Source organism: Chiloscyllium plagiosum, unplaced genomic scaffold (genome assembly GCF_037043375.1).
Source record: "Chiloscyllium plagiosum isolate Xiang-an unplaced genomic scaffold, Cpla_swu_hap1 HiC_scaffold_13, whole genome shotgun sequence".
NCBI lineage: Eukaryota > Metazoa > Chordata > Chondrichthyes > Orectolobiformes > Hemiscylliidae > Chiloscyllium > Chiloscyllium plagiosum.
In genome coordinates, this window is record NW_028270151.1 from 54,497,392 (window position 1) to 54,509,800 (window position 12,409).

General features: G+C 39.1%; 1 long non-coding RNA gene across 1 annotated transcript in view; it reads right to left on the reverse strand.

The window, feature by feature from the left end:
- Positions 1–12,201, reverse strand: part of LOC122555907 (uncharacterized) — a 70,108-nt gene extending 57,907 nt beyond the window's left edge. Inside the window, exons 1-2 of the long non-coding RNA XR_015759193.1 lie at positions 12,085–12,201; positions 11,451–11,512 (exon numbers count right to left, since the gene is read on the reverse strand). This is a non-coding gene — a long non-coding RNA (uncharacterized LOC122555907). The remainder of the gene's footprint in view (positions 1–11,450; positions 11,513–12,084) is intronic.
- Positions 12,202–12,409: the final 208 nt, after the last annotated feature.

The window sequence follows — 12,409 nt, forward strand, 5'->3', positions numbered from 1 at the left end:
GTAAATCATAGGAGCATAAGTAGGCCATTCAGCCCAACAATTCAACAAGATCATGGTTAATCTGATAATCTTCAACTCTACTTTCCTGCCTTTTCCCCATCCCCCTGGATTTCCTTACTGAGTAGAAATCTGTCGATCTTAGTCTTGATTGTACTAAACGCCCCAGGCTCAACAGTCATTTATGGTAATGAGTTCACTACCCTTTCAAGGAAGAAATTTTTCTTTATCTTTTTCTTAAATGTGTAACCCCTTATTCTGAGATCACTGTAAACTGTAGTAACAACTGAATAACTACATAAAACTGACTACTTAGAACTAACTAGCTCCTGCCTGGGAGTTATTTGGTTATTGGGAAACAGAGCTATTCCAAAATTTCTGAGTTAACCCTTTGAGGCCTACATCTCCCAAAGCTATTACCCATGTTCAACTCATTACATTTGTTCAAATGAACATACCCCTTTATAACCTCTATCTCCTCTGCCACATCTCTGACTTTACAATTCAATTCAATCTGGAATTAGATGAGTTGGTAGTCATTTGCGTGAGGATGATGTACTCAAATGTTGCTTTTCTTCATTCTATTCTACTGGCAGACCTTTCAATTCTTGAATGTCTTTCACTAAAGATTTTGTTGGTGATGGTAGATTATTGTCCTGACTGGAGGACCTTACATTTCCTCAAAGTGTGTGAAAGTAGACAATGGATCGGTTGAAAGGAGTAACCTTTTGTTCTTTGTCATAAATTGGATTTAGTTGAAAGCCTTCACTATGATATGTGCTCTTTCGGTCAAGTTTATCATTTTGTTTGGTTTCATCATTGTCAGTGGCATTGCAGCTGTGCAATATTGTCAATCTCTGTTCTGAATAGTTGTACTGTCTGGACTAATTGTATTAAAGAGTATACCAATGGTTTCAGATGTTGGTTCAATCATAGTGTTCTGAAAGTCTTGAAGATTTTTCCATTAGTAAGATCAAGTAAACATGTTTTTAAGATGAGTGAAAATTGGTAATTTCTTCTATATTAGTATTTTTTGAGACACTAAAGGTGTCTTCTTTAACTTTTTGTCTGTCAGTAAAAAGTGTGTGTTAATAGTTTTATAGAATAAAAGAGTGTGTAATTTGTTCTGCTTGAGATTTGTTGTGGAGACCTGAAACAAATCAGGACCCTGCATAGTAATATATGTAGTTTCTAGTGTGTCACGCTAGAAGCCTGAATGACGTTGTAAATTGATTATCAGCATAATTCATAGCACACTTTGGACTGCTTTTGATAAATAATCCTGTCATGTTAACACATATAATATTGGACTCTGCTTTTTGAGTTTTGCAAATGTAGGTGTGTTGGGTATAGTCAGTACATGGCCTATTGCAAACAACTTGCAAACATGTTGTTTGATGCAATTCATCAGACTTGGGACTTATGGCCTACATGTCCAGAATCACACTGGCATGGAAATTCAAATATCTCATTACTCATTTGTGTGAAAGGCAGAGCATCTTTTTGGTTTGATGACAGCATCCTGTTATAAGCAATTCTTTTAAAAAATTATTCATTTGGTAGGATGTGAGCATCACTGGCTGGCCAGCATTTATTGCCTATCCATAGTTACCATTGACAAGGTAATGGTGAGCTGCCTTCTTGAACTGCTGCAGTCCACATGCTGTGGGTTGACCCAGAATGCCATTAGGGAGGAAATTCAACCAGTCAAGCGATACTGAACAAACAGCGATATATTTCCAAGTCAGGATGGTTGTTGGCTTGGAGGGAACTTGAAGGTAGTGGTGTTCCTGTTTATCTGCTGCCCTTGTCCTTCCAGATGGAAGTGGTTGTGGGATTGGAAGATACTGTCTGAGGATCTTTGCTGAATTTCTGCAGTGCATTTTGTGGATAGGACACACTGCTGCTACTGAGCGTTGGTGGTAGAAGGAGTGAATGCTTGTGGATGTAATGCCAATCAAGTAGGCTATTTTGTCCTGGATGATGTCAAGCTCCTTGAGTGTTATTGAGGCTGCACGCATCCAGGCAAGTGGGGAATATTCCATCACACTCCTGACTTGTGCCTGTAGATGGTGGACAGGCTTTGGGAAATCAAGAAGTGAGTTACTTACTGTAGTATTTCTAGCCTCTATCCAGCTTTTGTAGAACTGTGTTTATATGGTGAGTCCAGTTGAGTTTCTGATCAATGATAACTCCCAGGATGTTGATAGTGAGGATTCAGTGATGGTAACACCATTGAATGTCAAGGGACAATGGTTAGATTGCCTCATTGGTAATAGTCATAGACTGGCATTTGTGTGGTGTGAATGTTACTTGCCACTTGTCAGCCCAAGCCTGGATATTGTCCAGAAATGCTATTCATGTTGTTCGTGCACAGGAGCAGCATGAAGCAACAATCATTCCCTGGTGCTCAGACTTTTGAGATACCTTATCCTTTCAAGGTTATCTGAAGTAAATTGAGATATCTTTCAAGACCAAAATATTATTCATGAGTTTGCACAATGTCTGATTAGGTCAAGGTAACCATTATCCAGCAGGATGGCTTATTGTGCCCTATTTCAGCATCAAGCTTTCATGATGAACAAATGGTGCATACCCATTTACCAGGTTGTTAATAAAATGTCATGTGGAACTGTAGGAATCCCAGCACACACATTAACCAGTGAAGGTAGACTCACATAGTCAGAGGTAAAGAGACCCAGATAATTTCTCAGGTAGGATGTCCAGGAAAGGGAGTTCATTTGACTGCATTATTTCAAAGCTTATTTAACCACAGAATCAAGCTTATAATGGTGATTTCTAATGATAAAACATGTACATATTAAAAAGTATATTGATTTGATTTGTGTTTCAGCTTTCCAGCCCAGAACTTTGCCTAAATGCACTTTCATCTTTTCTTTATGGCAATGAACTTATTTTTGGTAGCTTCAGTGAGACTCTTCCTCATCTTTACAAGCGTTTTAATATTTCTTTTCTTCTCATTCTGATTTAAAATTTAAATATTGACTGTCTTTAAAGCTAGTCCAGTTGATTGTTGCTGTTAGCTGATACTGTTGCATGAGCTGACTGGATCTGTGCTCCTGTTTTTAAGCTGCCAAATTCTTAGAAGTGCCTACTTGTTTCACTAATTATTTTCTTCTCTCTGGATGTCTAGTAATGGTTTCTACAACTGCTAGAGGTTGGGCACACCATATAATAGATGCCTGCAAACTGGTAACTGGTTCTACCTTCCTCGACTAGATTTGTTGCAGCCAACTTTTGTTATAATAATAGTCTGTGGGATTTAAGAGTATTAACTGGTCATGGAATAACCACATTCAGTCTTTGGCAGAAAAGTCATGTTCTTGAGTTACATATTAAATAAATAGTGAGATAACAAGTTACATCAACTCAAAACTGTTTAACTACATTAACTCTAAGTAGGAGAAATTGTTCTATTCTCAGACATTGTAGTTACAACTATGTTAATTGGCTCTAGTCTGTAGAATTAACCACTGAAAAACCTAGAACCAACTACTTATAAGTAACTAGATCCTCCCAGAGACAGTGACTTATATAACAGTGGGTGGAGCTATTCCAAAGCAGGGGAAAGTGAGGACTGCAGATGCTGGAGATCAGAGCTTAAAAATATGTTGCTGGAAAAGTGCAGCAGGTCAGGCAGCATCAAAGGAGAAGGAGAATCGACGTTTCGGGCATAAGCCCTTCTTCAGGAAACCATTTCCTGAAGAAGGGCTTATGCCCGAAACGTCGATTCTCCTTCTCCTTTGATGCTGCCTGACCTGCTGCGCTTTTCCAGCAACACATTTTTAAGCTCTATTCCAAAGCAACCAAGTTAACCCTTTCAGTCCAAATGTCTTATACAGCTGCAATTCCTTCGCTTGCTGCATGTTCCAGTGAAGCTTAAGGAATAGCATGAGTTTAGCTTCTTTACTTCTGATTAGTCACATTAAGGTCATCTGGAGTCAACTTGAAGTTCACAAATTTCTGACCCTGAACTCTGTTTCCCAGTTTGATTCTGTCTGTTTGTCAGCATGTCAGTCTGAATCTTGTTAATATGTTTGATTTTTCAGCAAACAATAACTGATTATCCCAACACTTAATCTGATCAACCTGCCTGCATAAAAATAGAAGAAAGCCTTTAAACCCTCCAGTCTTAAATATCACATGAGGCTAGAATTCTTTTTATTAAGATGGTATGATGAGGCTGTATCCACTTTGCACTGAAAGACCTCATTGTGTATGGGCTGTGGTAAACTTAGTAACATGAAATCATAAATATAATGCAGAGGTCAACTGACATCCACACTATCTTCAGTGTTAACTGTTATACATTCCAGAATATGCAGTAGAAGTGAAAAGGTTAACTAACTATGGGCTATCCTCAGTCAACACCCCAAAATGAAGCAGCAGTGGTATGTATATTCTGCAACAGACACTTGTAAAAGCTGCCATAAAAGGAAAAACATGTGTATTAGTGGAAAGTGAGCAACAAGAAGAAATGATGAATCATAACAGGAGTAGACAATTTACTCGTATGCAGGGAGTTGGCAGCTGAAAACAATAGAAATCCAAGTAAAAATCTCCCCGTCAGGGAATTGAACTCCGGTCTCCCGCGTGACAGGCAGGGATACTAACCACTATACTAACAAGGGAAAGGCTGTGCTTTTCCAGTACCACTCTAAACCAGCAGAACACAATAGAGCAAACTGGACAAGGCTGAAAAGAGGAGAAACTGAATACTGCAGGTGCTAGAGATCAGAGTCGAGAATGTACTGGTGGTAAAGCACAGCAGGTCAGGCAGCATCCAAGGAGTATGAGAATTGACATTTCGGGCATAAACCCTTCGTCAGGCTGAAAAGAGGCAACGATAACAGCAAATGAGAATTGCTCATTTGTGTAGAACAGGTTTGATTTCTTTATGTATAGGGAATAAACATGTTGTGATCATTTGAGTCTCTATTTTTGTATAAATGACATGTTTCAACATTTAGGACATTAATCTAACCCCCTTCCACAATGCTAGAAATCCCCAGGATAGAATATACGTCTTCAATAGAATACTTGAGTCTTTAAAGTTTTGAAAGGCTGTGATTGGATGTTCTACTGTCGTGTAGTTTTTAATGCCCACATTCGAGAATGAGAGTTCAGTTCAGGACAGTCAAGTAGAAGCCAAGATCAAGAACAATCTTCAAGCTTCGGCTTCTTTAACACGACACGTTATGACAATAGATGGTAATCAGAAAGATATCAGGCTTACATTGTTGAAAGACCATTCCATAAACTCTCAAATAAAAGCAAACTACTGTGGAAGTGGAGATTTGAAATAAAAACAAAGTTCTGGAGAAACTCAGCAGGTCTGTCTACATCTGTAGGGATAGAAAAGGATTAACATTTTGAGTCCAATAGGACTCTTCTTCAGAACTCTCTTCTGTAGAATCATTTGACTTGAAACATTAACTCTGTTTCTCTCATCAGTTTTGCTACCAAGCCTGCTGAGTTTCTTTTGCACTTTGCTTTATACATAATGCCAGTTGGTCTATTCTACATCCTTCTCTGCTTACTCTTTTATTTCCAGTCACCCCACTCTCATGGTGCTAGTAAGGAACAGCTCCAGGACATTATCACATGATTGCCCCAGGATTCTAAAGTGCTTACACAACAAATGCTATTGAGATTACTGTGTGAACTTCACACCATGACACTTCAAAACACATTGGAAAGAAAATAAAGGCAAATTTAAAGGAATAAAGCATGCACAAAGTTTTAAAAAGCTTTCTAGTTCAACAACTGTGGTTGAAAAGAATTGCTTGAAGTATACAAAACACTAAACAGCAATTGGATAATCTGCTTAAAGGGATTATATGAGATGCTATATAATATTGCATAGACAGAGAAGGGCACTCTTCTTTGACACCTTTATGACACCCAACACAGCTCCTGGAAAAGAAACTGAAGGAACTGCATGTGCTGGAAATCAGAAATAAAACCAGAAAATGCTGGGAAACACTCAGAAGATCTGGCAGCATCTGTAGACAGAAATCAGAGTTAATGTTTTGGAACCAGTGACAAATTCTGAAGAAGGGGCACTTGATCCAAAACATTAATTGTGATTTCTCTCCACAGATGCTGCCAAACCTGCTGAGTTTCTCCAGAAATTTCTGTTTTTGTTTCTGGACAAGCTGGCTGTGTCTTAAGATGTTACTACCTTTCTGAATCAGTGTATTACAACAGACATTTTTCAACTGGATTTACAGAAGACATTTGCTAAAGTATATTACAATGGCTTACCCCAAGAGCTAGAATCCCAGTCTGATCAGTGGGAAGATACTGCAGTGGATTAAGAACTGGCTTCGTATTCATAGACAAAAATTTATTGACAGCTGTGAATCTCACAGAATGTATCATTGCTGTTTCTGAAGGATTGCTGTTTCCGAATGATTGCTCTTACTGACTTTATTCTACTCTTTATGTTAATTACCTGCTCTGAGATGTGAATGGCTTGATCTGCAGTACTACAGATGAGACGAAGATTTGAGCAAGTGTTTTGTACAACCACATGCAGATCTTGGGTGTATTGTGCAAATGGTATTTAACTTGGTGGAGTTCAAAGTAGGCATGTAGACAGGACCAATATTTAGCTCCTGTACACTTTTGAAGGAATAGAACTGGAGTACACAGAAAAAGAAAAAGATCTTGGGTATCGTACTTTATAATTCACTAAAGGACTTGATAAACTCAGGAAAGCTTTGGTAAAACAAATAGGCTACTGTTTACATTCATATTTCATGTACAAGGACAAAATGCTACAGGACAAGATTTTGATTGTCATCATGGAGGAGCAGTGAGTCTAGGTTTGGTTCCTGTGTTGATTATAATGAGGCTTGAGTAGGTAGTAACATCTATTGTTTAAAACATCACGGAGAGGATTAGGGGGCTGGATTTTACATACTTTAGAGAAGGAGATATTGGAACTTTGTGAAGGCAAGGACAGTCTTTGACTGGAAAACCTATAGGAGACTTCCTATAACCTCTTTTTAAGAAGGTCCAACAGCATATTTTGCCACTCAGACACTTGATAGCCTACTGAACCTATCTCCCAGTATCAAGAACTCGTATTCCTCAACACTCTATCTGCTGAGAGTTACAAACACTTTAATACCCAGTAACACCATTCAGGAGGCTGCAGCTTCTGCCAGTATGATACCCATCCAAAGTCTCAGATGGGGATAGGGTCCAGGAAAAGGCAAATGATCATGGTTAGGGAGTCGGCACCAAGTGGCACACCCCACCCCTTGATGCTAGGTCCCTTGCTATGATGAGACATCCCCTCACTCAGAGTCCACAAGTAAAAATGTGACAAGCTTTGCTTGTTTTGCATCTTGCTAGAGATGAACTGCTCAGGTAGGCATTCAGGGTCATGAATTATTCAGATTAGAGGCAGATGTCCCCACCCACCACTTTCATGCCCAATTCAATGCCCCTTGATACCAAACTAGCCATGTGGGATGTTACAAAGGTCTGCCCATGGACTAGGTGTGATATGTTTGAAGTTGTAAGGTAGATATGGCACTAGGCTTTGTGTATACTGACAAATTATTTCAATTAGATTTGGAGGAATGAGGTGTTATGGACATAAATTATGCAAAGAAAGAAGTTAGCTCCTAATCAGTTCTTTTCTCAAGATATTACACATAGATCCAAGTTGTCATTTATCCGATGAATGCTGTTTCTTTACCTTCAAGACAGCTGGACTAGAATTACATCACATGAGAGATCAAAATATATAGTGTATGTTATCATCAATTTGCCATTCCGGAATATGAGCATAGGAGTTAGCAACAAGAGTAGGCCATTTGGCCCATGAGACTTGCCCTGCTGGTTAATGAGATCATGACCGATCTGATTACCTGATTTGAGCTTGACATTCCAAACTACCCCCAAAACCATCATCTCATCCCCTTGCTTACTGAGAATCTATCCAGCACTATCATAAAAATATTCAAAGAATAATTTCAATCTCAGAGGAGAATCAGAGAGAAATTTACTCGATTTATTTTCCCTAATTAAGCAGTATTTCTGAACTGATTTCATTCTCTTTCTCAAGCTTCGTGGAATCAAGTAAGCAAAGAACCTCTTGACTTTATGGAACAGGTTAGATGGACAATCTTGTCTTTTCCTGTACCATACTTGTATACATTTATATTTAAGGGCGTTCACGATGGAGCTGGATGCTAGGTTGTACCGAGTTGAAGTGCTAGAGAGGGACATTTAACAGGCTGAACAAACCTTTATCATCTTTGGCTTTCTCTAATTTTTAAAACCACTACAGGGAAATCAGAATCATGTTTACAGAAAGAATGGATACGTGGCACAGCAGGTAGCCAACCTGATTTTGATTTTCCTGATAAAAACGACCATACTGTAAATGGTGTAAACACTAAATGGAACTGGAGAAAACATACGTAATTCAGCATCACTAGAAACATGTTTGCGTTCATGGATAACGGTTTGGGAAGAACTAAGTGAAATGATTGCATCTACTATGTTTCAAAGAAATTGGATAGAGACCATCAGCCAGAGCGATGGGTAAAATAAATTTGGGTGTCATACTAGGTAGTTATCCTCCCAGGAAACCAACAAGATGGTGGTGGTTAATGCAGAAATAGTGAAAAATTAATTTTTCAGATGCAAAGGCGAGTGAATGAAAGGCAAGAACAAGCATCATTTATCTAAGTGGAAACAAAGAGCCAAGAAATGTGGTGCAGGAAATGGGCCAATTTGTTGAACAAATTGATGACCAGATAAGAGAGATATGCTTGGCAAAGTATTAAAAAGGTCAATCCACAGGTGATTTGAGCAGTCAAGGTTCCTGCCTTCAGGCGCTGGCTACATCTTGTAAGAATCCGTATTGTAAAACAGGGTAAGGCTGTCAATACTTTACTCTGTATTTGTTTAAAAAGCATCCCCTTCAATCTGCAATTATATCTGTACTCCTTGGGACTACATGTTGTCTATGTTTAAAGATTTGCAATTAACCTGTATTTCCAATATCTTACTATACTGTATACTTTTCAGCCATATTAAATCCAGTAGAAACAGATACACATTTTAAAAATACCCAAACTCTAACCTTTAAGACAAATGAGGCTGCTCTAAACGGAATTACAAAATGGCTATTGCTCACGAGGCCATTTTGCATTTTGGATCTCTGCATTATTTCTGCGAGAACAATTTATCTAATCTCACTTTTTCTTCATAATCCTCCCCTCCCCAACCCCGCACCATCATCAAGTGAGGCGCTTATCCAATCCTCTTTTAAAAGCCAGGAATGAATCTCTGTGTCACTCTTTCAGCCAATGCATTTCAAATTTTCCAATTTGTCTCAGCTGGTTCTTGACCTTTCTGTCAATGCTGACATTTAAATTATCCTTTTCCCCTATAAGAACATTGAATTATTTTGGATCAACAGATCCAATTGGGATTTTTCCAAAGGGGAAATCAACCCTCTCTAGACCTCTCAGGGCTTTGAAAACTTCAATCAAACCTCATTTCATCCTCCTTCTCCCTAAGGAGAGCAACCCAGCTTCTCCAATCCAAAGATGGAACTTAAGTCCCTCATCCCCAGAACAAATATGAATCTTTGCATTGTCTCTAAAGCCTTCACTTCCTTTCTCACGTATAAGATAAGAATACAGTTGAAATTGAGCCAATGCTTTATAAAGGTTCATTATAACATGCTTGCTTTTGTAGTCTGACTCTACTTACAAATCTTTGGATTGTGTGTGCCTCTTTAATACTGTTTCAACCTGTCTTGCCAGCTTCAATGATTTACACTTTATATAATGATGTGGATGAAGGGGCAGAAGGTACCATTTCTAAATTTACTGATGAGAAAAAGAAAGATAGGAAAGTAAGTTGTGAAAAGGACATAAGCAGGTCACAAAAGGGATATAGAGAGGTTAAGTGAATGGGCAAATTGAGAAAAATATGAAATTGTCCATTTTGGCAGGGACAATAAATAAGCATTCTATAAGTTATGAGTGATTGCAAAACACTGAGAAGCAGAGGGTCTGTGCATGGCCGAGGAAGATTTGTATGCAAGTAGAGCAAGTAATTAATAGTGTTCAGAATTGTTATTGTTTATTGTAAGGGAAATCAAAAATGAAAAGAGGGCTGTTATGCCTCATTGTGTACAGGAGCACATGTGAAGTACTCTGAACAGTATTGATTCTCCTTCTTTAAGCAAGGTACAAATATTTTGGAAGTTGTTCAAAGAAGGTTTACTAGATTAATACTGGAATGAGGTGGATATCTTGAGGAAAGATTGGATAGGCTAGGCTTGTATCTGCTGGATTTGGAAAGGGAAAGTGGTAACTTGATTGAAATATATGAGATAATGAGGGGTCTTGACAGCGTAGATGTGGAGAGGATGTTTCCTTTTGTAGGAGAATCTACAATTGGAGACACAGTTTAAAAATAAGTGATTCCCTATTTAAGACAGAGCAGAAAAGAAGGAGGTGCACAATGGGTCAGGAGTAAGTCTTGGTGACCTGGGAAGAGGTTGCCCAATTCCTGAGGCAGACTGACCAGAAGTTTGCCTGGGGACTCTGAAACTTTTCAAAGTTTAAAAACAAAGATTAAAATAGTAAACTTCCCTTCTGCTCTCACTCCTTCACTCTTTATGCTCCATCTGAGCCAAACTATATCCAACCCCAGGCCCCTCGTGACCCCACACCAAACAATCCATGTACCAGGGTGCCCTCTGCTATCCAATGCCAATCAACCCATTTTACTGTCCCTTCCACCTTCGTTGTCCCAAATCATGTCCACGACCCTTCATAACCTTTAAACCATGCCAATTAAGATTCCACCAGTTGTTGAAACATTATTGCTGGAACAGCACAGCAGGTCAGGCAGCATCCAGTGAACAGGAGATTCGACGTTTCGGGCACAGGCCCTTCTTCAGGAATGAGCAGAGAGTGTTCAGCAGGAGAAGAAGGGCCTGTGCCCGAAACGTCGAATCTCCTGTTCCCTGGATGCTGCCTGACCTGCTGTGCTGTTCCAGCAATAAAGTTTCAACTTTGATCTCCAGCATCTGCAGACCTCACTTTCTCCTCGAAGATTTCAACCTACTGCGAATCCTCTTACAAGGATGCCTTCCTTGAAGAAGCTCTCTGCCTCTCTCTACAAAGATTTCAGTGAGTCCCTCTCTCACTGCACACCCCAGGTCCAAGTCCCTCCTCCCTACCTTTTATCTTCTCCTGCTGAACACTCTCTGCTCATTCCTGAAGAAGGGCCTGTGCCCGAAACGTCGAATCTCCTGTTCCCTGGATGCTGCCTGACCTGCTGTGCTGTTCCAGCAATAAAGTTTCAACTTTGATCTCCAGCATCTGCAGACCTAAGATTCCACCACCCCCATCACTCTTTCCTCTTTTCTGTACATGCCAACTCACCCATTCTCCAACATGAGCATTAACCAGAAAGCATCCTGTCAACGTTTCTGTTGATGAAGTCACTATGAAAAAAAAGGAAACTCTCATTAACTCAAAAAATTCAATATATCAAACAAATCCTTTACGTAAATAAAATACAACCTTCAGTCAACTAACATTTCCATTCAATAAGCAGATGCAGCTGTCCAGCAATACTCAATAGGGACCCTGTTGTTAAAATGATTGGGAAAACAGTCATGTAGCACAAATTCTTTAATGATTTTAAATAAATAGGTACTATCAAATACATACCATTGACTTTTTACTTAAAAAAGTAATCTTTTTTGGACAGTTTCTTGCCAATTTTTCAAGTTCAGATGAGGTTATTCACTTTTTAGGAACAAGTCTGTTTTTGCAATCTCAAAGAGTATCTTATCTCCACTGAAATGTCTTTGGACCAGATTCAAAAGGGTACATTATATCTCTTAAAGGAAGTTTATAAAACTTTCTTCCAACATTCTCCCAATGCCTAAACAATGCTCCCCACCCTTTATCCATCCCTCATAGCCTTTCACACCCTAATGTAAACTTGGTGCCTAAGTGCATCCAAATATTCACCAGTTTTGAAGAGATCATACCAGACTCAAAATGTTACCTTTATTTCTTGCTCCACAGATGCTGCCAGACCTGGTGAGTTTCTCCAGCATTCTGTGTTTGTTTCAGATTTCCAGAATCTGCAGTATTTTGCTTTTATTCACCAAGCCTCTTTGGATAGCAGCCTGTGACCTCTGCCATCTAGAAGAACAAAGGCAGCAGATACATGGTAATACCTAATAAAAATCTGCAAATTCTCCTCTAAACCACCCATTATCCTGAATTGGAACTGTGTTGTTTCTTCTTTTAGTGTTATTGGATCAAAATCTTGGAACAACGTTTCTGTGTTGTATGACTCTATAAGCACCATGGGTGTCCCTATATCC